The 27,388-nt window shown below is 41.7% G+C and overlaps 3 long non-coding RNA genes across 3 annotated transcripts in view; all 3 read left to right on the forward strand.

Annotated features, from left to right (window-relative positions):
* LOC138956479 (uncharacterized) overlaps window positions 1-27,388 on the forward strand; it is a 71,587-nt gene that overhangs the window by 21,656 nt on the left and 22,543 nt on the right. The window lies entirely within an intron of this gene.
* Window positions 57-6,117, forward strand: LOC138956480 (uncharacterized). Its single transcript, XR_011452673.1, has 4 exons — window positions 57-441; window positions 4,257-4,355; window positions 4,554-4,646; window positions 5,223-6,117. It is a non-coding gene; the product is annotated as an uncharacterized lncRNA (long non-coding RNA).
* On the forward strand, window positions 6,112-11,505 carry LOC138956481 (uncharacterized). The gene is made up of 2 exons (XR_011452674.1): window positions 6,112-6,180; window positions 10,789-11,505. It is a non-coding gene; the product is annotated as an uncharacterized lncRNA (long non-coding RNA).

Here is a 27,388-nt window from a genome sequence, read left to right on the forward strand (position 1 = left end):
TATCTAAATTATGCATTCTCAATACATCGTATAAATCACATTCATTCACCAGGGCTGAGGTGCACGAAGCCAAAGTGGGTGACAACCAATGGGAGATCTGCCCAAGTCGGTCCGCTCCCTCCCGGTCGGGGTGCACGAAGCTTTTTTCACAGTGTTGCGTACCGAATGGGAGGCTCCCGTTTGGACCAGCTAGCTAGCAGCCCCACTCAAAGAAGTTGGCACCCCAAAAAATGGCGACCGCCTTTTTCGAAATGACATTTTCGGAGATTTTACAAAAACAACGCCCGAACGAAAAGGTAGAATGGTGCCTTCCGTTCGATTTCAAGTCATGCTTTTCACATTTCCAAGCAAGATAACCGCTGAGAGTGCAGAAACGCCGCTGTTCGACTTTGAAATCTCGAATCGCAGACGACCTTCGCTTTCACAGTACAATCATAGCAGGTGAGGCAGTGTTATCATTTAGATCAGCTCGTTTTCGTATTTTGTGTGCATTACGATCATGTAGAATTATTGGAATCAAAGCAGGAATGACTAAGGCGGGAGGCACCCGCTATTGCCGCGGCCCGTTATTGCCGCGGCCCGTTATTGCCGCAACCCGCTATTGCCGCAACCCGTTATTGCCGCAACCCGCTATTGCCGCGGAACTTTGTTTGTTCTTTATACATTTAGTCAAGTTTTGACTAAATGTTTTAACATAGAGGGGGAATCGAGACGAGGGTCGTGGTGTGTGTGTGTGCGCTGTATCACCATTTTCACCTCTTTTATGGTATCTATGACCATCACAAATCAGCTTTCCCTCCTCTGTCACCCGCGCAAATGGAAGTCTGTCTGTCATTCATGATAGCCTACCACGTCATCGGAAAAAAACCGGTAGAAATGACGTTGAGCATGGAACAAACCCTCACAGTTCTGGCGTGTGTTGACAAAACCGAGTAAGTCCACTGAAGCGTTTTTTTTTTAATTGTATGAGTCCTCTGACAAGAATTTTGAAACTATCATTATACGAAAATTAGGAACCCCTTAGACTTACTTTGTTTTGCCAAAACATTCATGCATACTTAAAAAGTTGTATTTGGTTGTGGACTTACTTGTTCATATCTGCTTATTTAAGGACTCTAAAAAGTAGAAATGAACACAAAAGATGCGCATTGAGTTGGTTTTTTTGATGAACGAAAAATATCTTCTTTTTTTTAAATGGACTTACTCGGTTTTGTCAGCACACGGCTGTTACGCGTGATTGTTCTGAAAAGTGACTATTACTTGATTGTTCTGAAACTCTACTATTTATTTCATCGTAAACATGTAAGCCCTCATACGTGATTGTTCTGAAAGCTTACTAATTTACATGATTGTTCTGAAACTCTACTAAAGGTAAACTTGCTTCACCCGTGAAATGTTGTCAGTTATGGAACAAAATGTATACCCCAGCCAAACGAAGTTGGAGGGGGGTATACTGGATTCACTTTGTCCATCTGTCTGTGTGTATGTCTGTATGTATATATATGGAACAATATTTTGATACAATGATACTAAATCTTAAGTGAAATTGATATTTATACCCCCTCCCAATGAATACAAACTCAACAAGTAATACGTTTCATACATTGAACATGTCTTCTTTATTGTTCTCAACTCAAAATTCAAATTAAATCTCCAAAGACAAAAATTATTTATAATCTTCAAAAATGTAATTATTCTTCTTGAGTATTCCCAACTCAAAATTCTAATTACAGGTTTAAAGGGACACATAGAAACTTTAGATTTTCCCTCTTTGCCATGCTTAGGGGAAAATGGAAGCTAATGTTTGCCCCTTTAAAGACGAAAGGCACAACAAATAATTTTCACAAATGAAACTTTTTTTTTTTGAACTAAAAATTCAAGTGGAGAGGGGATGAGAGACGTGAGGAGATGGCCGCGGTTGCGAGATGGGTGGGGAGTCTGGGCTATAAAGTTCTTGCACGCGAGACAATATACTTTTTTTGTGTGTGTGTGTGTGGGGGGGGTTATTTTGTTTATCAACTCTCTCTCTCTCTCTCTCTCTCTCTCTCTCTCTCTCTCTCTCTCTCTCTCTCTCTCTCTCTCTCTCACACTATCTCTCTCTCTCCCTCTCTCTCTCTCTCTCTCTCTCTCTGTGAATATTTTTGTCATCCTAAATATTGGGGAGGGGGGGAAAAGACATGCTTGCCCCCCCCCCCCCCCACCCAAGGAACAGCAGCTGCCCCCCCCCCCCAACCCCCCAGTTTCCGACGCCAGCTAGTGCACTGAGTACATACGCACACACACACCACACATACACATGTTACGCGTGATTGTTCTGAAAAGTGACTATTACATGATTGTTCTGAAAGTCTACTATTTATTTCATCGTAATCATGTAAGCCCTCATACGTGATTGTTCTGAAAGCTTACTAATTTACATGATTGTTCTGAAACTCTACTAAAGGTAAACTTTTTTCACCCGTGAAATGTTGTCAGATATGGAACAACAATAATGTATACCCCTACCCCTACCCCTGGTGGTTGCTGTGTAATAAAAAAAAAAGTGTCATGTGTGTGAGAGAGAGAGAGAGAGAGAGAGAGAGAGAGAGAGAGAGAGAGAGAGAGAGAGAGAGAGAGAGAGAGAGAGAGAGAGAGTTGATAAACAAAATACTCCCCCCCCCCAAACACACACAAAGAAGTATATTGTCTCACGTGCAATTGAACTTTATAGCCCAGACTCCCCACACATCTCGCAACCCCGGACATCTCCTCACGTCTCTCATCCCCTCTCCACTTGAATTTTTAGTTCATAAAAAAAAGTTTCATTTGTAAAAATTATTTGTTGTGCCTTTCGTCTTTAACGGGGCAAAAAGTAGCTTCCATTTTCCCTCTTTGCCAAGCCTTTCGATCCATTTTGGTGACCTCGCCACCTAAGCATGGCAAAGAGGAAAATTCAAAAGTTTCTATGTGTCCCTTTGAACCTGTAACTTGAATTTTGAGTTGGGAATACTCAAGAAGAATCATTACATTTTTGAAGATTATATTTAATTTTTGTCTTTGAACATTTAATTTCAATTTTGAGTTGAGAACAATAAAGAAGACATGTTGAATGTATGAAACGTATTACTTGTTGAGTTTGTATTCATTGGGCGGGGGTTCATTGTATCAAAATAGTGTTCCATTTACATACAGACATACACACAGACAGACGGACAAAGTGAATCCAGTATACCCCCTCCAACTTCATTTGGCTGGGGTATAAATATCAATATCACTTAAGATTTAGTATCATTGTATCAAAATATTGTTCCATATATACATACAGACATACACACAGACATATGGACAAAGTGAATCCAGTATACCCCCCTCCAACTTCGTTGGGCAGGGGTATACATATTGTTCCATATCTGACAACATTTCACGGGTGAAAAAAGTTTACCTTTAGTAGAGTTTCAGAACAATCATGTAAATTAGTAAGCTTTCAGAACAATCACGTATGAGGGCTTACATGATTACGATGAAATAAATAGTAGACTTTCAGAACAATCATGTAATAGTCACTTTTCAGAACAATCACGCGTAACATACACACACATGAAAGCTAAATTAATGTATTAGCACATCTCTGTTTTCAATGACACTTGTTTTTTTATTACACAGCAACCACCAGAATTTTGTATATGAATTATTCAAATGGTTTGATAAAGTGTCAGTTGATATGAACAAACCTCCCCCACCCCTACACCTAAAAAAAAAGGAGTGGAGAGACGGATCAACTGAAGCTGTCGCGCACACAGAAGACGGATCAACTCAAACACACTTCGTTGGGCAGGGGTATACATATTGTTCCATATCTGACTACATTTCACGGGTGAAGCAAGTTTACCTTTAGTAGAGTTTCAGAACAATCATGTAAATTAGTAAGCTTTCAGAACAAACACGTATGAGGGCTTACATGATTACGATGAAATAAATAGTAGACTTTCAGAACAATCATGTAATAGTCACTTTTCAGAACAATCACGCGTAACACACGGCAGAGTTACCAACTCTGTTGTTTGATGGCATCTAACTGGCGCACATTTTTTTTTAACAAAACCGGAATCAGGGGATCTTTCTTGCGGGAAAGTTCCGCGGCAATAGCGGGTTGCGGCAATAACGGGTTGCGGCAATAGCGGGTTGCGGCAATAACGGGCCGCGGCAACAACGGGCCGCGGCAATAGCGAGTTGTAACCGTTTTTAGTTGTGTTTGTTTATACTGATGCAATCTGCAGATCAAAGGGAACTGACCGCAGGCTGACCCAGTGATCAATACAACTTGTGTTTACCACTCAACATTTCCTTCCACCTATAACTCAAGGGCAAAAATAAAGGTACATGCTTGTGGATATGCAATTCATGTCTGTGAAGATCAAGATAGTTGTGAGCTTTAACTGAGTATGCTTATTAATATCAGCACCATCCTCACCCCATAACACTCTCATGTCCAACTAGCACTGTAACCAGCCTTCAATCCTGCCCCCACCCCCTATCCTTGCCCCCTCTCTGCATAATTATGTTCAATTTTTCAGAATGACCTTGTTATCACTCCAGCGTCTGACCATGGAGTCTACAGGCCATAGTCTCAGATGTGATGGGATCAAGAGGATGCCACAATGATCAAGGTAACTTTGCAAATACTCAAACAGATCTAAATGCAGAAGGTGATCCACAAACATGTTTGCTTAAACATTACAAGGTTACACCCAGAACAACAACTGGCCTTAGTTGCTTATTAACTGCAAGCAACAAAGACCCTCTCCCCCTCCCCTCTTTCACCTGCAACATATATTTTCATATCCATATCCAACTTTTCCATTGCCTCTTATGTTGCATAACTGTTGATATTTGACAGTAACAAGGTTTCGTTTCCAATCAATGGCTCTGCATTTACCCTGTACACACACACACACACACACACACACACACACACACACACACACACACACACACACACACATACACACACACACACACACACACAAATATATTCACAATCTCACTCTCCCTGTTTTAAATTCAGTCATTTGAATCACTAACACTTAACTGGGAACGTTCAGTGAATCTGTGATAGTGTTATTTGGAGTAAGATTATTGACTTTTTTGCTGCGCCTGTTTTTCCTATCCACATAATTCGTTTTGTCCATTAAAATGCTGGTTTTTGTTTTAATCACTACAGTATATGTCCATATATGATATAGTTTACGCCTGAGATGTGATGGGACCAAAAGGTTTCCAGAATGAAACAGGTAACTTTTTTTTTTTTTACCTGATCTTTGTCATGCAGAAGTTGGTTCACATTATACATTGCAGTGTTGTTGTCTTCCAAATACATTAAACATTGTACCAGTCATTACATTTAAATGACAATGCTGACTAATATCAAACCTCCCCCGGTTCCCCAACCAGCCTTCTCACACCCCCCCCAGGGCAGTTGTTTTTGTGATGAGAGCCGGTTGCGGCCGCTTGCAATGTCAGCGCTGTCTCTATCTCGGAAATGTCCGGTTTTTTGACAATTTTTTTGACAGACAGACAGACAGACGGTCAGACCGACTAACCGACAGACAGACCAACAGAAGGACAGAGTGAGTTATAGAGCTGTTGTCACAGGTTTAAAAAAAAGTTGACATTATATCTTCACAATTCAGAAGACCAACTTCATGTATATGAATAAGATTAAAAGTTACAAGCGAGATCGGCAAAACACTGTCAGTCCGGAAATTTCCGTTCGTAGCGATCAGTGCTGAGTGTCTCTCAAAACAGTCGTAATCACTTTCAGAACATCACAATCCCAATTCACGATGTCTTTGAGTAAAGTGTAAAAAACCCGAAAAAAAAACCAACCAAACACACAAAAAACAAAAACAAACAGAAAATCCACATTTGTGGCTTTGGCTGTGTGATAGTCTAACTGAAATGACTATTCCAACTTGGACCCAAATTCCAACCTTGCGCACGGCCGATTCTAGAATGGACCAGCAACAAGGGTTTCATTCTAGAATGGCACCCCTGTACTTGCGCAGGGTTAGAATTCCAACCTGGACCCGGTCCATTCTAGAATGAAACCGGATTCTAAGTTCGCGCAGAACATATAGATCTATGGAGTCTACAACATTGTCTGAGATGTGATTTGAGCCACAGCATGTCAGAATGATCAAGGTAACTTTTTAAACACATATAGCTGATCAAACTGAAGAATTCAAACACACAGTTTCAGTGGGGTTTTTTAATGCATAAAACATTGCAACAGTCAGGGGCTTTCTCCCAATAAAGATTGTGAGGTTTTCTTTGCAAGTTGTTTCGCTATGCAGAGTGTGATGTTTTTGTTTGTTTGCTGTACTGAAATGAAGATGCACAGATAAAAGAAAGTATTGCATGTAGAGGAAGGACTATGCTTTTGGTTTTGACAAGACAAATTTTACTCATTGGAGCTTAAGTATAAATTCCTTACATTTTGAACCAAAATGTCAGACATCACAGATCTCTCAAATTAAAAAAAAAATGAGGGCATCATTCTGACTTGAACATATACCACACATTTGATAGGCTGGTTATGTTCTGTGTGTAGTGAAAACATTTCGCTGAATGAATTTCACATGTTGACACCAGTGCCTAGAAGGAAATGAATCGCACATCCTCCAATCTCCACAAAAAGAAGTCAGACGTATGTGCCCATGTTAAAATAAAGTTTTATTTTTTCCATGTAAAAACCTAGACAAACATGACAATGTGGTGTCTGATATACTGGATAATATGATGAGGAACGTACCTTTAAAGGCCCAGTCCTTATTGTGAAAGCAGTTCTGCTCAGCTGGAATTTGGTGAATTTGTTTTTTTTACAAGTTGAAGTGAATTCGCAAAAAAAATAGAAAATAACAATTTGTTGTGCACACAAAGCATTCACTGATTCAGGCTGTTGAATTTTGTCATGTGTCTTGGGAAAGGGGAAGTCTTATTCTACGTAAAAGCATCGCCAGGTTTGGGTTGAGCCAAATCGTTTGCATGGAAAGGACTGTGCCTTTTAAGGACGCATAGATTTTTCATCTATTCAATTGCAGGATAACATCACAACACGGAATAGTTTCTAAGCTGGTATTTCTTTTCCTTTCTCGAGTCCCACGAAGTTCCCAATGCTAGGGCATACTTTTGTATAGAAGCTGTTCGTGGAAATGTCATGTAAGTGTTTACACTGGCGAACATGAATTTTTTACATTGGCTAAAATGAAAGAAGTATGCATTCTTGTGTTTTGTTTCTGCAAGCGGTATCATTTTCCTAAAGTTATCTGAGTTTGATCTCTTACAATTTTTACCGCTAGGATATGTACAATGGGCTAATTAAACATATACGCCAGCCCACATTGCAGAACAGGATATGAACAAGGTCTGTAGCGCTGTTTGCATCATTCGTTTTAATTCAAAAATCAGACTAATTTGTCTTCTTTGGCATTATGCACAAGATATTCATCTTTAGTTTTTGCAATGCTGACTGTAATTCTGTGTGTGTGTGTGTGTGTGTGTGTGTGTGTGTGTGTGTGTGTGTGTGTGTGTGTGTGTGTATGTGTCTGTGTGTGTGTGTGTGTGTATGTGTGTGTGTTTACTGATATATTGTAATTTATTAACCTTTGCCGTGCTTCCTGGGTTCACCTGTACCCAGAGACACACTAAAATCATTGTAACTCTGGAACCATTAAAGGTATCGTTTTGAAATTTTAAGTATCTCTCACACACCTAATTTGCTCTCTGTCTGCAAATTTTTAGTGTGTACATGACAAAACATTAAAATTAATTGATTATGATAATTTACATAAACACTACCGATGGCGCGGGTTCACACAAACCCATACTTTTAAAGAGTAGTTGTGATTGTAACTATCCCTCTGCCGACGGCGCGGGTTCTGCTACACCCATAATTACCAAAGCGGCGGAACAGTGTCTGTCTGCCTGTTTGTCTCCAAGAGACTGTCTGTCTCTCTGTCTGTCTGTCCGTATCTCTCTGTCTGTATGTCTGTTGTCAGTTGCTCTGTCTGTCTGTCTATCTGTCTATCCGTCTATCTGTCTATCCGTCTATCTGACTGTCTGTCTATCTGACTGTCTGTCTCTGTCTCTCTCTCTCTGTCTCTCTCTCTCTGTCTCTCTCTCTCTCTGTCTCTCTCTCTATGTCTCTCGGCGGTGGTGTCCCTTGGCGTAAGAGACAAGTCGACTTGACAGCAGCTCTCCAATTGTTTTGGTTTAAACTTGCCAAGATGACCATTGTTGGAATACCAACACATGTGGAAGCAATCCTAACCACCCTAATGTCTGACCACCACGTTAAATCGTGGAAAGTTGCTGGCGAGGGAGAGGACACAGTATTTGTCCTTCGTCTGAGCTCCAGTCAACATGGACAAGAAGCCGCCATTACCGCACGAACCGGCCAGTGGAGAAAAAAGTCAGCAGCACAGATCCGCCGAGACAGGAGACGAGCAGAGCAAAGAACAGAGCAAAGGAAAACACAGGTGGGAATGGATTCATGTAATGCAATGTCTGACTTTCAAGGTGATTCTCTAAAAGACTTAGCTACTGTATCGTCGTTTGGAATTGACCACACAGCCAATTCAAGTACAGTGACAATTGACAGTGTCACACAACAACATTCCACAGAAGACAGATCACGTGAAACACGCAGCCTGGCCACCCCAACACAGCACACACCTGCCCACTGTCACACTGCAAGCCCAACCACGTGCGAGAATGACAACCCTGGGGTGTGTCGTGCTGTGACGTCACAGCCAGCAGACGACGAAACCACTATAGCTGAACTGGCAGCAACGGACCGAGAGTTTGAACCAGATGATGTTTACGACTTAGTCTCACACTGCTCAAAGAACGTGCGACTTAGAGAGAAACTGTTAAACAGAAAGAGGAACCGCACTCTCACAAAAGTAGTGTGCGAAAGAAAAGGTGGAAAGAAGACGCTGATTGCAAGGGGAGACGACTACGTCCTGACATACGTCTGCGAAACAGCACAGACAACGTCATTCCGAGAAGAGGAGGAAACGCCCCCGTGTGTCCGGCGTCTGCCCCAAGTCGACCGCAACGTCTTTGGAGAAGAAATCGACCATCTCACTACTGACCTTCATGTCGTGTCTACACTGGGACAGTGCTACCTCCGTGCCATGCCAGACTGACTGTTGTCGCAAAACTACAGGGCACACATATTTCATGTGTGTTTGTGACAAACCGTGATCGATATGGAACAATACCGCGTTCGAAACGGAAAAGTTATTTCCCGACTTGGATTACAAGTTGGATGCTTCGGACCGAATCACGATGCATTGTTTTTTGTGTAACAGACTTAAACCAATGTGTACACTGATGTTCGTGGATCGTTCGATTACCCAACCCCCCAGCACCCTTTGCTATAAACAATATGAGTTTTCGCAAATAAACATTCTGATTCTGAATTCTCTATGTCTCTCTCTCTCTGTCTCTCTCTCTCTCTCTCTGTCTCTTTCTCTTAGTCTCTCTCTCTGTCTCTCTCTCTTAGTCTCTCTCTCTGTCTCTCTTTCTTAGTCTCTCTCTCTCTCTTTCTTAGTCTCTCTCTCTTTCTCTCTCTCTTTCTTAGTCTCTCTCTCTTTCTTAGTCTCTCTCTTTCTTAGTCTCTCTCTCTCTCTCTTTCTTAGTCTCTCTCTCTCTCTCTCTTTCTTAGTCTTTCTATCTCTCTCTCTTTCTTAGTCTCTCAGTCTCTCTCAGTCTCTCTCAGTCTCTCCCTCCCCCTCTCCCTTCCCCTCTCCCTCCCCTGCAAGAAGTCGGTGAAGGGAGAAACTCGATGCACCCACTGAAGTAGCGCTGAGGGTTTCCCTGAACCCACCCCGTTGTTAGAGAAATAAACGGTAAAAACCCTCTTTCAAATGTATGGGTTCAGACAAACCCGCATCGTCGTTAGAGAAATAAACGGTAAAAACCCTCTTTCAAATGTATGGGTTCAGACAAACCCGCATCGTCGGGCGTGTGTAGTCAAAAGCGGCATCCGGCAAAGGTTAATCGGCCCGAAGACGACACAGTTTCCAACTCCCCAGTGAGACTTTTTGAGTCAGTTTCATGCATGATAGCTAACTGAGGTGTCTGCAAGAAAGTAAGGGTATTTCGTATACTTCATACTTGGTGTACATTAATTTCAGCTTCGGCATGACTAGTCCCGAAAGATGCTATTTTGTAGGTGAAATGGTCTGACTTTGGTTGTCTTTCGAAAAAGAATCCAAATTCGGGGATGGACTCAACAGTTCGAGGTTTAAAATGGAGCGGAAGACTAACGAACCCGATTTGATTCTTCAAGATTGATATTTTTGGGGTTATTTGAAGGACGTAGTATACCATACACAACCTTAGACAATCAGTGACTTGAGTACAGCCATTACAGGCAGGAGGAGGGCATCCCCATAGAGGATTGGGTTCCTGTCATCGGTTAATTTTGCGCAAGTGTGACTCTACCATGAAGGGGTCATTTTTCCAGTCAATCGTGTTCGGCGAATATCTTCATGGTTGTTGTGCATGAATTTCACTTTGTTCATCACCATTCCACGAAGTTTCCTGTTTGTGGGTTTCATGGTCCGATTTTTTAGCTTCTTTCAAAAGTGTTCCAAAGTACCCCTCCATTTAACCTGTAAACTCGCAACTTTGTTGACCTTCGTCATGCATAAGCTGTAGTTAATAAACACCAAATGATAACTAATTCGGTCAACGGATGTAGAAATTATAAAAACAAAATCTATGTTTGTATTTTTGCAGGCAGGCAGGGGTGGAGTTGTGATGATGCGGCGCCGGTTGACTGAAGACACACGAACCAGCATTCTTCGGAAGTGTTTGGATCACAAATCAACATTATTTCACATTGAATGGCGGCAGACATTTATGTATACAGTCTACTTCGTTTATAACGTCGCCGGATATAACGTCACCCCGTTATATCGTCACCCAAACACCGGTCCCGGCTCAATTCCTTCTTTCCAAGACTATTTTAACCTCGGATATAACGTCACCGGATATAACGTCACCCAGTTATAACGTCACTCATCCATGTCGGTTATAACGTCATATCAATCCCCATATGCAGCAGTTTGCATGGTGAACGACTGTCAAGGCATGTTCATTTACCCTACACGTGTCACAAGTTTTGTGTGTTAACGGTATTCAAGTTTTTCCGTTTTCCCGTTGTTAGAGACCCAAGGAAAACTAGGTTCAAGGCATAATCATTTTTGCTGCATGCGTTTTGTGAGTTCCTGTTCGAGGTTTTTAATCAAAAGAAAAATGTTTTATTTCATTTCGTTTTGTGAGTTCCTGTTCTATGTTTTTAGTCAGTAATGACAAATCATTTCATTTCGCTTTGTGAGTTCCTTACTTAGGTTCCTCAGTGTTCTAGGTTTTTAATTAAAAGAAAAATGTTCCATTTCATTCGTGTTGTGAGTTCCTGTCTTTGATTTTAACTAAAAAAAATTGTTTTAAAAAGTTTCATATCGAGCATACATGGTTACTCCTGCGCGAGCGCGTGCGAATGGATCTGTCTACTTCTGTCCTTCAATCACGCATATATAAAAACAACCTCGATTATTGAAATGACGGTAGGAGAAGGTCGAGAGGATGAGAACAGACTACGACGTTTGTTTGTTTTTTGGTCCGTAGAATACAGACTACAACTGCCCTCGACGAGGAGGCTGAGCGTCACTTTCAATTGGGCGTTGTCGACAGGCTGAGTAGGTCGCTCAGGCTAAATTGTAAAGGTAAACATTAAGTGCAGTGAACCGACAAATTGAGAAAAGTGATACTGCACTCTTAAAGCACTATTTTGACTCAACTTGGAAAGCCATGGACGTTATATCAAGTGACGTTATAATGATAATAATAATACAGTAGTAGTCTAACGAGTATAACGTCCCGCTCACTAGATGTGGTGGAGACGGTGGATGGGGAAAGGGGGTAACTATGACCCCAAAGTTGTTACTACCAGAACGATTGTGCGTAAAGGTGGGCAGCCACTTTGCTGTTGACGAGATAAGTCAAATAGACATTTATTACGTATAAGGACCCATGAAGTTCTCGTCATTTTTACATTTAGTCAAGTTTTGACTAAATGTTTTAACGTAGAGGGGGGAATCGAGACGAGGGTCGTGGTGTATGTGTGTCTGTGTGTGTGTGTGTGTGTGTGTGTGTGTGTGTGTGTGTGTGTGTGTGTGTGTGTGTGTGTGTGTGTGTGTGTGTGAGTAGAGCGATTCAGACTAAACTACTGGACTGATCTTTATGAAATTTGACATGAGAGTTTCTGGGTATGATATCCCCAGACGTTTTTTTTCATTTTTTTGATAAATGTCTTTGATGACGTCATCCGGTTTTTCGTGAAAGTTGAGGCGGCACTGTCACGCTCTCATTTTTCAACCAAATTGGTTGAAATTTTGGTCAAATAATCTTCGACAAAGCCCGGACTTCGGTATTGCATTTCAGCTTGGTGGCTTAAAAACTGATTAATGACCTTGGTCATTAAAAATCTGAAAATTGTAAAAAATAAAAAATAAAAAAAATATAAAACGATCCAAATTTACGTTCATCTTATTCTCCATCATTTTCTGATTCAAAAAACATATAAATATGTTATATTTGGATTAAAAACAAGCCCTGAAAATTAAAAATATAAAAATTATTATCAAAATTAAATTTTCGAAATCAATTTAAAAACACTTTCATCTTATTCTTTGTCGGTTCCTGATTCCAAAAACATAGATATGATATGTTTAGATTAAAAACACGCTCAGAAAGTTAAAACGAAGAGAGGTACAGAAAAGCGTGCTATCCTTCTCAGCGCAACTACTACCCCGCTCTTCTTGTCAATTTCACTGCCTTTGCCATGAGCGGTGGACTGACGATGCTTACGAGTCTTGCTGAAAAATTGCATTGCGTTCAGTTTCATTCTGTGAGTTCGACAGCTACTCGACTAAATGTATTTTCGCCTTACGCGATTTGTTATTTCTTCGGACATCAAGGATAGGTCAAGATCTAGCAGAATATGAATACACGACAGCCATGTGTGTGTGTGTGTCCTCAAAGCTAATAACGTCGGACACTATAATTAAAGACTGAGATTGTCGATGGAACCAGACGGAGCTTGACACTAGCAACCTGTCTCAGAATCAGCATGCAGCCTACAACACTGTACGTTGATACTGTTACCGAATTTCGGGGAAAATGTTGTGTATACAATTTTGTATTCATGGTATAGCCAGGTTTTGGAAATACGCAAAGAAGAGAATAGTCCACAATTCTATATATGAGGAAGTGAATTAAAGATTATTGTAATAAGTTAGTTTAAAACTTACAACAATATGTTGTTGTAATTTTTAAACAACACTAATGCATGCACTTTCCATTTCTGCACAGTTTTATTAAAACAGTCAGTACTTTAGAAAGGGACATAACTCTTGGACTCCGGATATAACATCACCCGCGCGTAAAAGTGACGTTATAACCGATGAACCGGATATCCGGATACAGCGTCACCGCGTATAACGTCGCTCAAAAACATCCCCCGAGGGGTGACGTAATATCCGGAGTCGACTGTATATTCTCAGCTCAGACGTGTGCTTTGAATTCGGATGTTTAAGAACAAGAGACAAACTTGAATAAAGCCTTACGAAGTACATGATTGTAACTGGAGCAAAAGCGCGCGCGTGTGTGTGTGTGTGTGTGTGTGTGTGTGTGTGTGTGAAGTGCAACAGTTAACAATGACGATGAGACAGAATGCTAAAGCACAGATCCTTTTATTCAACAATCTATATCGTCCTCCTTTTTTTTTTTTAAATGTTGCTGTGTTGACAAACGTTCTCCGAGCAAACGTCTATCTAATGTTTTTGTCATCACATTTAAAGAATTTCTTCTGAGTAGAATGAAGCTGAATTAAAATGTAAAGAAAAAAAAAGACCCATTGCTCAAAACATTAAGAAACAGGGTGCTTTTGGTTCGGTCGTAGACCTAAAAGCATTACCGAGGGATTCATTCGAGGCCAGTGTATCAGTGCACATTGAAAATCTGTGAAACCTCAGATATAACTTTATAAAACAAACAGAATTTTGATAAAAATAACCAAAATTCGCAGTAGTTTTTTTTTATTTTTTTTATCTCCCTCTTCACCCAACCCCAACACTAATTTCTGTGCCATAAAAGCGCTCAAAAACAGACACTCGTTAGTTTTTCGCCTCAGTGCTTATCCACATTTAGAAATATTGTATCATTTATTTTTGGTCACTGCCCTTCCCTTTTCTGATAATTATAGTCAAGTTTTCTTTACTTTCCCTTGGATTCCCGATGGCTCCACGGTAGACACCATGATCAGCGCATGCGCACTAAGGCCACTCAAGTCACTTTCCCGAATCTATTTATAACCTCCGACCCAGTAGGGTAAATGACCGAGACGGCTTCGTGCACCGCGACCAAGTGGGAGGGAGAGACCCAAGTCGGTTCGCCCCCAAGAAGGTGACAACTCTCACCAAGTTACCACCCAATGGTTGTCACCCGCTTCGATCTTCGTGCACCTCAGCCCAGGTCATTAAATTGTTTCACAACAACATTTGAATGGTTCTCTCCACTTATTATGTCGAGCTCATTGTTCATGACACAATTAAAATCACCGCACAACACTATATCACCATCTTCCGTTTTACAATTAGTCAAGTTTTGACTAAATGTTTTAACATAGAGGGGGAATCGAGACGAGGGTCGTGGTGTATGTGTGTGTGTGTGTCTGTCTGTGCGTGTGTGTGTGTAGAGCGATTCAGACCAAACTACTGGACCGATCTTTATGAAATTTTACATGAGAGTTCCTGGGAATGATATCCCCGGACAAACTGTCACACCCTCATTTTTCAATCAAATTGATTGAAATTCTGGCCAAGCAATCTTCGACGAAGGCCGGACTTCGGTATTGCATTTCAGCTTGGTGGCTTAAAAGTTAATTAATGACTTTGGTCATTAAAAATCTCAAAATTGTAAAAAAAAAAAATTGTATAAAACGATCCAAATTTACGTTCATCTTATTCTTCATCATTTTCTGATTCCACAAACATATAAATATGTTATATTTGTATTAGGAACAAGCTCTGAAAATTAAAAATATAAAAATTATGATCAAAATTAAATGTTCGAAATCAACTTAAAAACACTTTCATCTTATTCCATGTCGGTTCCTGATTCCAAAAAAATATAGATATGATATGTTTGGATTAAAAGCACGCTCAGAAAGTTAAAACGAAGAGAGGTACGGAAAAGCGTGCTATCCTTTTCAGCGCAACTACTACCCCGCTTTTCTTGTCAATTTCACTGCCTTTGCCACGAGCGGTGGACTGACGATGCTACGAGTATACGGTCTTGCTGAAAAATTGCAGTGCGTTCAGTTTCATTCTGTGAGTTCGACAGCTTGATTAAATGTATTTTCGCCTTACGCGACTTGTTTAACATGTCTAATACATCTGTAAAAAAAAAAGTCATTCGATTTATTTTCTCAACCCAGTTTGACCAGTACATTGCGCTCAGCGGGAGAACCAATACCCCGCGGGTTGTTTTCTCAACCCAGTTTGACCAGTACATTGCGCTCAGCGGGAGAACCAATACCCAGCGGGTTGTTTTCTCAACACAGTTTGACCAGTACATTGCGCTCAGCGGGAGAACCAATACCCTGCGGGTTGTTCTCCCAACCCAGTTTGACAAGTACCTTGCGCTAAGCCGCAAAAGTGACTTTACTCAAGCTTGAAAACAAACGTAATGTCAAACTGCGAAACATTTGTCTGTGCATGATTTTCAAAGTGTAAAAGACAGGGGGGGGGGGGGGGGGTTGAGAAGGGGGGAAACCTGGATGATCGTAGCGGGTCAAAAGGCACAAGCCCAAACATAAGCACCAAACCAAGTATGCAACTGCACCGCTGTTCCTTTGGACTGTTAAAACCCCAATCAGTCTCAAATGGTTCACAGAACGATTCAAATCTTCTCATGAAAAAAGGAAGTTCTAACTTTATCGAACACACTTGAACTAGCATTTATTAGCATTAAATGACACAGTTCGTTTGAATGCACACACCTCTTTTCGGGGTTTATCTAATCCCTGAACCATCGTGAACCCGTGTGAACCACTTTCCTTTTTTTCACACTTTAGTAGTCAGTTTGTGATTTTAATGCGACTTGCTGTATCTGCAATAGCACGTTATTGTGTACCTCTGAATCTAAAACGCAACAAACGCCTGCGAATCACACAAACTGAGCGGTGGCGGTGGTCCGTTCAAAGAAACTGGTGACATGCAGAACATTCGTCTGCTACGAGAACCACGTTTTGCGGGACACACTTCTGGGCTATCTTAAACTTTGAGTTGTACTGATCTTGTCTTGGTGAAAACAGAATTCTTTTATTATTATATGAAGTCTTATATCGCGCGCGTATCTCCAGACTCGGACTCAAGGCGCAGGGATCTATTATGATTTAAAATGTTTGTGTAACAAGCTGTCAATTCTTCTTCTTCTTGTCGTTCGCCTTTACACTTGGAGTCCAGCTCTGGAAATGAAATCGGTGGTTTTATGTAGAGCCTCCACAGGTCCATGCAGCTTCTCGTGGAGGGTCGTCGGCCTGGTCCAGATCTATCTCCTCAGGGGCTGGAGATTCCTGCAGTCCTGCAGGATGTGGGCTGCATCTTGCTCTGCGTCTCCACAGGGACACATAGGGGAGGGCACGGCTCGCAGTTTTTTGTGCAGATGTAGTTGGAGTCTGTTGTGCCCTGTTCTCAGGCGGAAAATGACGACCTGTTCAGGCCTTGACAGTTGCTGGTAGCTGTCGTGCGTCAGGGGAGTCTTAATCAGAGACTTTATGATGGTTTTCATCTCTGTGGGGCTCACTGTGTTTTCTTCTTGTTCTTCCTCTGCCCCCAGTTTGGCCATTTTATCCGCTTGCTCGTTCCCCTCTATCCCGCAGTGTAAGGGAACCCACTGGCAAGACACGATTCTAACCTGAACGTTGGGTCGATGTGTTCACAATATCAGTATCCCGCCACTCATCCTTGAACACCTCTCGGGGTGTGGTACGATCGTACCATTACCAAGGAATGAGTTGTGCGGAGCTGAAAGATGGCTTGGCGTCCCAGGGCGTCATCGATGTTCACTGTGTTATGAGAACGGACAGAGAAGGAAGGAAGGTGGAGACAAACACATTGTTCCTCACCTTTTGCACGGCAATTCCACCAAAGAGGATTATTGTCTTGTTTGAAATTGTACCAGTGTCAGTGTTTGTTCCCTCGCCCCTGAGGTGCTTCCGATGCCAACGTTTTGGGCACGGGAGCAAAAACTGTAAGGGCAGGGAAATGTGCAGAGACTGTACTGCAGAAAAACATGACGGTGAGTGTAGAGGTCCCAAACAGTGTCACAACTGCAAGGGAGACCACTCCTCATCGTCAAAAGACTGTCCTCAATTCAAGATGGAGGAATCGATCCAAAAGGTTCGCACAACGGAATGGTGCTCTTTTGGAGAAGCAAAACAGAAAGTCATGTCGCAGATGGCGCAGCCCTCGGTATCATCATATTCCAGGGTTGCTAGTACTCCTTCTGTGGCACAGACTGTCCCTCCGTCCCTTGACGGCTTTCTCAATAAGTTCACTTCAGTAATAGATCGTCTGATCAAAAAGATTGATCGACTAGAAGCTGTTGTTGAAAGGCTGGGTCAGTCTGGAGTGGGTGCAGCAGTAGATGTAGATGATGTTGAGAGGGCGGCCACGGCTGTTGAGATTACTAAATCCCAGCCGACAGTTCCGTCTGAAGTCTGTGGAGAGCAGGACACTGTGGATATTTCAGAAAAATGTGACACACAGACAGCCGCGGAAAAAAACGGCAAAACCAGATCAAAATGGAGGAACAAACCATCCTCCAACTGTTCCGCCGGGTCTTTGGGGGCTGGACGGTCGGGTTCCATCGGAAGATTGAACCCTTCCTCCCAGACACCAAGATCAAACTCTCAAGGTAGATCATCAAGATCACCCAAAAAGACCAGGGTCAGACCTGGCACATCTTCCCGACCAAAGAAGGGAGACAAATCGCTCTCTGCTTTGGCAAACCGATTCTCCCCCTTGTCCGACGGAGGGGAGGAGTCGGATATGGAAGAAACAAACCGATTCTACCCCGCGTCGGACGGGGGTGGAGGATCGGGCATGGATTAAAATTGTATTTGTTTTTAAAATACTAAACCTTTTTAATGGCTACAATATTACAATGGAATATCAGAGATTATTATACAAATCAAGAGGAACTTCACCTCCTCTTGAAAAATAACCCTTTTGCAATCTGTTTACAAGAAACGCTAATAGGCCCTAACAAAAGTATATCACTGCCTGGGTATTGCTGCTTATTGCGGTCATCAGGCCGCGGTAGTGCACTTTGTATCCGTTCTGATTTTCTTTTTACTCAGGTCCAATTGGACACCAATCTCGAGGCAATTGCGGCTCGCATTTCTTGTAATAGAACTTTAACTGTATGTTCCTTGTATTTATCGCCATCTACTACGGTCACTAAAAATGATCTAGAAAACTTAATATATCAATTACCAACCCCGTTTCTTTTGATAGGGGATTTTAATGGCCATTCACAACGTTGGGGGAGTGAATCTTCCAACATCCAAGGAAAGATTATCGAAGACATCATCGATAATATGGATTTGTGTCTTTTAAACTCTGGAGAGGGTACTTTTTTAACCCAATCTGGAAAAATATCTCATTTAGATTTAGCTATCTGCCACCCTTCATTGTTTCTTGATCTGAAATGGTCCGTCCACCCGGATCTGTGTGGAAGTGACCATTTTCCCACATTTGTCACTTTTGATGAGGATCAGGGCGAGGAAGCTACACCACACTGGACATTTTCTAAAGCTAATTGGGATTTATTCCGTCTTTCTACCTCAAACAAATTAACCTCAGAAATTCTAAATTCTGAAGATCCGGCTTTAACCTTTTCCTCCCTTTTGGTACAGTGTGCAAATGACAGTATTCCGAAATATTCTCCTACACCCAAAGGTCCCAAAACACCTTGGTTTAACGATGAGTGTGAAGCTGTCAATAACCTACGCAAACGAGCTCTACGCCACTTTTTCCACCACCCTACAGCAGCAAATAAAATGGCTCACCAAAATCTTCGAGCACAAAGCCGTTTTATATATAAAAAGAGTAAAAAAGCCTCTTGGCGAAACTTCTGCTCCAAACTCAACTTTAAAACTTCGAGCAGGAAGGTATGGCAGATTATTAGAAAGATTAAAGGGAAAAATCGTAAAGAGGTTATCAAGTGCCTAAAACAACACGGTCGAGTGATAACCGAAAAGAAAAACGTGGCCAATATCTTAGCTTCAACAATAAATCACAACTCTTCTTCGGAACACTATTCTGAAGAGTTTAGAAAAGTTAAAGATAAATCTGAAAAGACACCCGTTTCCTTTGAATCTGAAAAATTGGAAGATTACAACTCCCCTTTCTCGTTGACCGAGTTAAAGGACGCCATTTTAAAATCAAATGACTCCGCTTCAGGACCGGATGATATCCATTATCAACTTTTGGATCATCTACCTGAAAACGTTCTGACAGTTCTTTTGAACATTTTTAATCATATCAGGTCTACTGGTACTTTTCCTCCAGACTGGAGAAAGGCAGTAATTATTCCTATCCCGAAGCCTGGAAAGAATCCTTCGGACCCAAATAATTATCGGCCGATAACCTTAACCAGCTGTCTGTGTAAGACGATGGAGAGACTAGTGCATGAGAGGTTGCTGTGGCAGTTAGAAAAAATTGGTGCTTTGGACATGACCCAATGCGGTTTTTGAAAACATAAAATCACAACCGATCACTTGGTTCGTTTTGAATCATTTGTCCGTAACGCTTTGGTAAACGGAGAGCATGTCGTGTCCGTCCTGTTCCATTTGGAAAAGGCATATGACACAACATGGAAGCACGGTATTTTATCAGATTTGAAAACATTAGGCTTTGATGGGAACCTTCCTATTTTTATTTCAAATGTTCTTGCTGAAAGAGAGTTTAAGGTTCGAGTAGGTTCCACCCTCTCCGATTCTTTTGAACAAGGGAGTATTTTATCCCCGCTACTTTTTAACATTAAAGTTAATAACATCGTTAAAAACGTCAAGTCTGACATCGACAAATCTCGTTTTGTTGATGACTTTCAAATTTCTGCCAAGGGAAAAACACCAGCTGGGGTTGAAAGGAATCTTCAGCTGTATATCCAAAATTCAAAATTGGGCACAGGAAAACGGGTTCAGATTTTCCTTGGTTAAAACTGAATGTATCCATTTCCACAGGAAAAGAAATAAAGTTCTTCAGCCTTCTCTTTTTATAAACACGCACAGGATTAAAGTTTCTAAACAAGTCAAATTTCTTGGACTGATTTTTGATAGCAACTTTTCTTTTCTACCCCACATCAAATATCTTAAAATAAAATGCCAAAAAGGACTCAATGTCCTGAAAGTCATAAGTCACACGGACTGGGGGGCTGACAGAGCAACATTGTTACGTCTGTATCGTTCTCTAGTCCGTCCACAGTTGGACTACGGTTGTATTGTTTACAAATCAGCCAAAAGAAATATCCTCAAAGTATTGGATCCAATCCATCACCAGTGTCTGAGAATTTGTTTGGGTGCTTTCCGCACAACACCAGTAGATAGTTTCTATGCTGAGTCTGGAGAACCTCCTTTGGAGATCCGCAGACTTAGGCTCTCTATGAACTATTACCTGAAGCTAAAAGCAAACCCCGAAAATCCTGCCCACGAGTGTGTTATTAACCCTACTCTGAAGGACACATTTCTTCTAACGAAACACCAACTTTTGGCATTCGTATGCTTTCTGAGTGTGAAAAGGCTGTCATAGATATTGACTCTGTTTGTGACGATCCTTTGACCACAAACACTCCACCCTGGAAATTGGACACTGTATTTTGGCAGCTCTTTTTAGAGCAATGTTCCAAATACACAGAGCATGAACTTATCTTCACTGATGGCTCTCTAAAGGATGATTCAGCTGCTGCTGCAGCAGTTTCTAGCAAGGAATTAAAACGCCCACTTAAACTACGGCTTCCTAACGGTTCGTCGGTATATTCGGCGGAACTTAGGGCCATCATCTTGGCGTTGAAATTAATCTATCAATCGACACATTCGTCTTTTTTTATCGTGTCGGACTCGCTCTCAGCTCTTGAAGCTATTTCATCCAGAAAGTTCACTCATCCTTTTTTAATCAACATTCACGACCTTCACACTAAGCTTATTTCTGAAGGCAAGATTATACATTTTATGTGGGCGCCCAGTCATATTGGCATACAAGGTAACGAAGCTGCTGACAAGGCAGCAAAAAGGGCTCTGGAGTTGGCGGTTCCACCGCTTCCTGAACAATCAGTCCCTTTCACCGACCTTCGTCGAAAGACCCTTTTGTACAGTTTAAAACTATGGCAAGACCGTTGGTCTGCCTGCAAAGAAAATAAACTCTACAGGATACGTCCTGAGCTATCAAAGCTCTTGCCTTTGATAGCTTCAAATAGAAAAGAAGAGAGTATTATGGCTAGGTTGCACACTGGTCACACTTATGTGACTCATGTGCACCTGCTCAAAAGAGATGAAGCACCATGGTGCGACGCCTGTAATAATAGCTTTTCTGTGATACATTTGCTCACTGAATGCAATGATTTATATGATTTGCGAGTGAAGTATTTTGACTCCTCTATTTGGAAACAGATTTTTATGGAGACCAGCTCTACAGCTCTCTTTGGATTTTTAAGAGAGTCTGGCCTTTATTTTAAGATTTGAATTTTACAGTTCGTTGGGTTTCGATTTTACTTTTGTGTTCCCTTCGGGTAACGTACCTGACTTTGTTTTTTTAAATTGTTTTAATTTAAAGTTGTGCATTGTTGAACTTGTGGGGTACTGATTTGGCCTAAATGGTCCGCTGGACCCATTAAGCAACAGGTAACTAACTAACTAACTAACCCACTGCAATACTGTCTTCAGACACTTAATGTTGTGAAGTGTCGTTGTGAGCTGAGGCAGTTTGTTGTTGTTGGCTGCTTAGTTAGTTAGTTAGTTAGCTGTTGCTTTTCGGGTCCAGCGGACCATAATAGGCCAAATCAGGACCCCACAAGTTAATCATTGCACATTTTTAGATTAAAACACGTCTAATACATAAAATCCGTAACGTCACCCGGAGGCAACAAAAAAAGTCAAAGCAAAACCCTATATGTCAAATAAACTAGGTTGTTTTAAAATTCAAATCTTAAAATAAAGACCAGACTCCTTTAAAAACCCAAAAAGAGCTGAAGAGCTGACCTCTGTAAAAAATACTTTTCAAGCTCGAGGTGCCAAAATACTTTTCTCGTTGACCATACAGATCAGCACACTCGGTGAGAAAATGACTCACAGTAAAACCATGTTGGCTGCTTGCAGCACAGACATCAGTCAGTGAATGATGACTTGGGCATCAGTCAGGAAGACAACGTGAGTGTCGGGATTCACCTTGATGCTGATGGTATTGGCTGCGTGAATCAGTGCTTCTTTTTTTTTTTTTTTTTTTTCTTTTTTTTCTTTGACCTCAGTTGCATGCAAGGCTGCTTCAAACCATCTTTTTTTCCTCTTTCGTTTTTTTGTTTTTGTTTTTTTGTTTTTGTTGCGGTGAGCATATCCTTCTTCATTGGTCTTTCTTTTTTTTTTCAATGAAATTTTAATTTAATCTTTTACATTACAGGTTACATTTCCATCAAATTGCTTTTTAATTCAACAACAATCTAACTAAGGACAATGGGGATAAACCTTTTGTAGCGCAAGTTCTTGTTGAAATACAATTTCCAATGGAATACGCGATTTAGTTTTCTTAACTTTGCTAATGCACATTTTTGCTATCAATAAAACATGGTTAATTAACACTGATTCCTGACATTTTTCAATTCCGAATAATACATCTGTAATAGACAATAAGAAAGCCCGACCTGTCAGACTGTTCAACATTTGTTCAATATAAGTCCAAAACCTTCTAATTCGGGGACACTCATAGAAAAAGTGTTCCATGACATCCAAAATATGTGGGCACTCGTTACAGTTTTTTGTTTGACTTACTTTCATTTTATGTAATAAAATATTGGTGGGATATAAATTGTGACAAATTTTCCATTGCAACACACGCAGGCGCACTTCTTTTGTCACCTGTCGAGGCAACAACCACGTTTGTTCGACAAAAACAAAATCTAGTTTTCTTTTCCAAAAATCGATTGCATGAGATTGTTCAATGCTATAATTCCGTTTTTTCTTTAGATATAACTTAATTAACTTGGGTTTGCTTTTAAACACATTCAATTCATCATCAATTATATCTACATTAACTATGTGTGCTGGGTTGTCTACAATCCAATCTTTCCATTGTTTTGGAATTGCATTCATCACAGCGTTGTATTCAAAAAAGGTTATTGCAGAGTTTTGCTGCACAGTGATCTGTACTTCTTCACATAACAGAAACTGATTTCTTTCAACATTCAACAAATCATTTATAACATTAAAACCTTTTTGACGCCATTTTGCAAAATCCAACACTTTACCTTTAAACTGAATCAGTCTATTATTAAATAACAGTTGATTGCCAACATCATTTCTGTCAACTTCCTCTAAACCTACTTTATTCTTATTATCAAGATATGTCAAAAATACCTCTTTCCAGAAATCATTTTGAACTTTTTCAATTCCTTGTAATTCCTTTTGTGTGCAATTAATTTTTGCCAAATGATTAACATCTGTTAATTGTTGAATGTGCCATTTTGGGATTGCACTCCAATTTTCTCGACCTGCTTCATGCAACCGTCCAATCCAATTTAAATAAAACACTTTCTGTATATCAAACATATTGATCATTTTCAGTCCACCATGCTCATATTCAGACTCCATAACTTTCCTTTTTTATCTTTTCAAAAGCTTTTTTATTACTATATTGTTTTTGCCATACAAATGTGTATAGTTTCGTGTTTAGCTGTGTGAGAACTTGCTTTGGAAAACCAACAGACTGCATAATATACACAAATGGGGAAGTCATCAACGTTTTAATAACTGTTATTTTCCCCTGTATACTGAGATCTCTTTTACTCCACTGTTTAATCATGGCTGCGTGAATAAGTGCTTCTACCTCTGCTCTGTAGTTGGTGCAGTGGAGGCCAGTTGGTATAGCCTCTGCTTGCCACTCTCCACTGGGGTGTTGGATGTAGACACCAGCACCTCCTCTCTTGACGGCGTCTGTGGCGGACCCATCTGTAAAGACTCACGTCCATGCTTCTTGGGGGTATCTTTCGTCGAGCATGGCCAGTGTCAGGGCTTTCTTCTGCACATCGCTCTGTTCATCTTTTGTTGTGAGATGAGGAACCGTGGTCTGGATGCTCACTCTTTCAAGATTGGTTTTCCAGGGTGGTTCATCAAGGGAGAAGTGTGATTTTGTTTGTTTGTTTGTTTGCTTAACGCCAAGCCGACCACGAAGGGCCATATCAGGGCGGTGCTGCTTTGACATATAACGTGCGCCACACACAAGACAGAAGTCGCAGCACAGGCTTCATGTCTCACCCAGTCACATTATTCTGAGACCGGACCAACCAATCAGAAGTGTGATGGGTGAACCAATTCAGGCATCTTTGTTTAGTGTTCTCTTTTCAGGGCCCGTGTCTCAGTCGCAAAGCTTGATCTCTTTAGCCTGCCAGAAGATAGCTGCTTCATTCTTGCATTCATTTGGTGGTCTGGAATGCACTGGTACTTGATTTCTTGTACCATCGCTTTGCATTTTCTTCTCTTGCTGAGTGGAGGTATGCCGGTCACTTGTTGCATCTTGTCTATTGGGGTTGTCTTCATTGCGCCTGTGAGGATTCTCAGCGCTTGGTTTTGGACTTTCTCTAGGGCTTGAAGGTGCGTCTTGGCTGCTGTCATCCAAGAGCTAGATCCGTACTCAAGGTGAGGTCGTACGGTCCCCTGGTACACTGTCCTGAGGATCTTTTCGTTTGCGCCCCAATGTGATCCTGCCAGTTTCCTTATGATGTTCAGTTTTCTTCTGACTTTTGCTTCCGCATTCATGATGTGGTGTTTCCATGTCATGCGTTTGTCATATGTGACTCCGAGGTAAGTTTGCTGGTCTTCAAACTTCAGTGGCGTGTCACCAAACATCAGTGGCGTGTCACCAAACATCAGTCTTCCAAGTTGTACTTTGGCGGAGAGCGTGAAGAGAGTAGTTGTTGTCTTGTCTCTGTTGATGGTTACACACCAGTTGTCTGCCCAAGCTGCAACCTTCTCGAGGGCAAGTTGCATCCTGTAGGCCGCAGTTGTTGCATGCTCCTCAGGGCACCAGAGAACACGGTCATCAGCATACAGTGCTGCATGGACTCTACTGGGGAGCTCGGGCACAAGGTCGTTGATGAAGAGTATGAACAAGGTGTGGGAGAGGACTCCTCCCTGTGGCACTCTTTGGCGGAGCAGCACCTTCTGGCCACAGTGACCATCTACCAGCACTCTGGCTCTTCTGTTGTGCAGGTAAGATTTGGTCCACTGGTACATGTTGCCTTTGATACCGTTTCGCAGGAGTTTAACCAGGAGTCCGTCTTTCCAGACCTTGTCAAAAGCTTTCTGCAGATTAATGAAGATTGCCAGGGTGACTTTCTGGGCCTGGAAAGCATCCTCAATGACTTGGGCAAGGTGGGTTGTCTGGTCCTCTGTACTTCTGTACTGTCGGAAGCCGGCCTGCTCTGGGACGATGATGCTCTCCGACTCTAAGAACAGCTGCAGGCGCTGGTTGATAATGCGCTCTATGGTCTTGCAGACGCAGCTTGTAAGGCTGATGGGGCGATAGCACTGGGATCATCCAGGCTTCTTTCCAGCACTGAGGTACCTGTCCTTGTCTCCAGCTGAGGTTGTAAATCTCCAGGATCTTTTGAAGAGCTGAGTTGCCTAGGTGTTGCAGCATCTCATTAGTGATGTTGTCTGGACCTGGAGATTTTTTCTGCTTCAGTTTCTTGATGGCAGTCATTTTAAAATCCAATGACTCAGCTACAGGGCCGGATGATATCCATTATCAACTTTTGGGTCATCTCCCTGAAAACGTCCTGACAGTTCTTTTAACTATTTTTAAACTACTCACTTATCGCCCCCCCCCCCGCCCCCGGCGCAAATCAAGAGCACACGATAATCCCAAAGAAATGACACTCCTCTTTCTCTCCCTCTTATTACTTACAGTTATACTCACACACCTGCGTGCGCACACACTCACATACACCTGACACACACGCAATCACTCTCGTGCGCACATACATCACACATAGCCAAGTCATGTATTGATTTGGGCAAATAACGAGGGCAGTTTATTCAAGAGAATACCATCTGACAATGAGAGATATCATTGTGCAGTGATAAGTCCCATAAGTCCACAACAAAAAACAACAAACATTTGGTTACACTAACAACAAACACAAGGAGCCCTCACTCAAAGATTTAACACCGTGAATAATGATTACATAACAAGGTTCGAGTCGCTTCATGCACAACCTCACTTCAAGTGAAGGCACAAACAGGCATGCATTTGCCTCAAAATTAAAAACATCATGCAACGGATTGCTAACAAAATACAACGGTGGATGCCGGGGGTGGATGGGGGGGGTAAGAAATAGTTGGCATATGCCCGCTGCGCCGCGCTGGTAAGGACTGACCACAATGTGTTGCTCTCCCGTTCTTATAGACCCCCGCTGATGCATCACACGTGCAAGCCCCCCGGCAACATGGACATTGCGGCTGGGCTATTCTCCTTGACTTTCACAAGTCCTCTCTCCCCTCTCTTTCTAATTACGGGCCTAAGTGTTGATATCCTGCTTTACTACCCTCTCTTCCCTACCTGCCAACACTGATCCCTTTAGGCCTACCTCAAGTATCTAACATCCTCCTCCTCCACCCGCGGCTAATCTGTCTCGTTTAAATAGAGTTTATCTGACGCTGTCCGCTCTATCTAAACTCACACTTAAACTACTCACTTATCGCCCCCCCCCCCCCCCCCCGCCCCCGGCGCAAATCAAGAGCACACGATAATCCCAAAGAAATGACACTCCTCTTTCTCTCCCTCTTATTACTTACAGTTATACTCACACACCTGCGTGCGCACACACTCACATACACCTGACACACACGCAATCACTCTCGTGCGCACATACATCACACATAGCCAAGTCATGTATTGATTTGGGCAAATAACGAGGGCAGTTTATTCAAGAGAATACCATCTGACAATGAGAGATATCATTGTGCAGTGATAAGTCCCAAATTAGAGGTACTACTCGTTAT

Source organism: Littorina saxatilis, unplaced genomic scaffold (genome assembly GCF_037325665.1).
Source record: "Littorina saxatilis isolate snail1 unplaced genomic scaffold, US_GU_Lsax_2.0 scaffold_481, whole genome shotgun sequence".
Taxonomy (NCBI): domain Eukaryota; kingdom Metazoa; phylum Mollusca; class Gastropoda; order Littorinimorpha; family Littorinidae; genus Littorina; species Littorina saxatilis.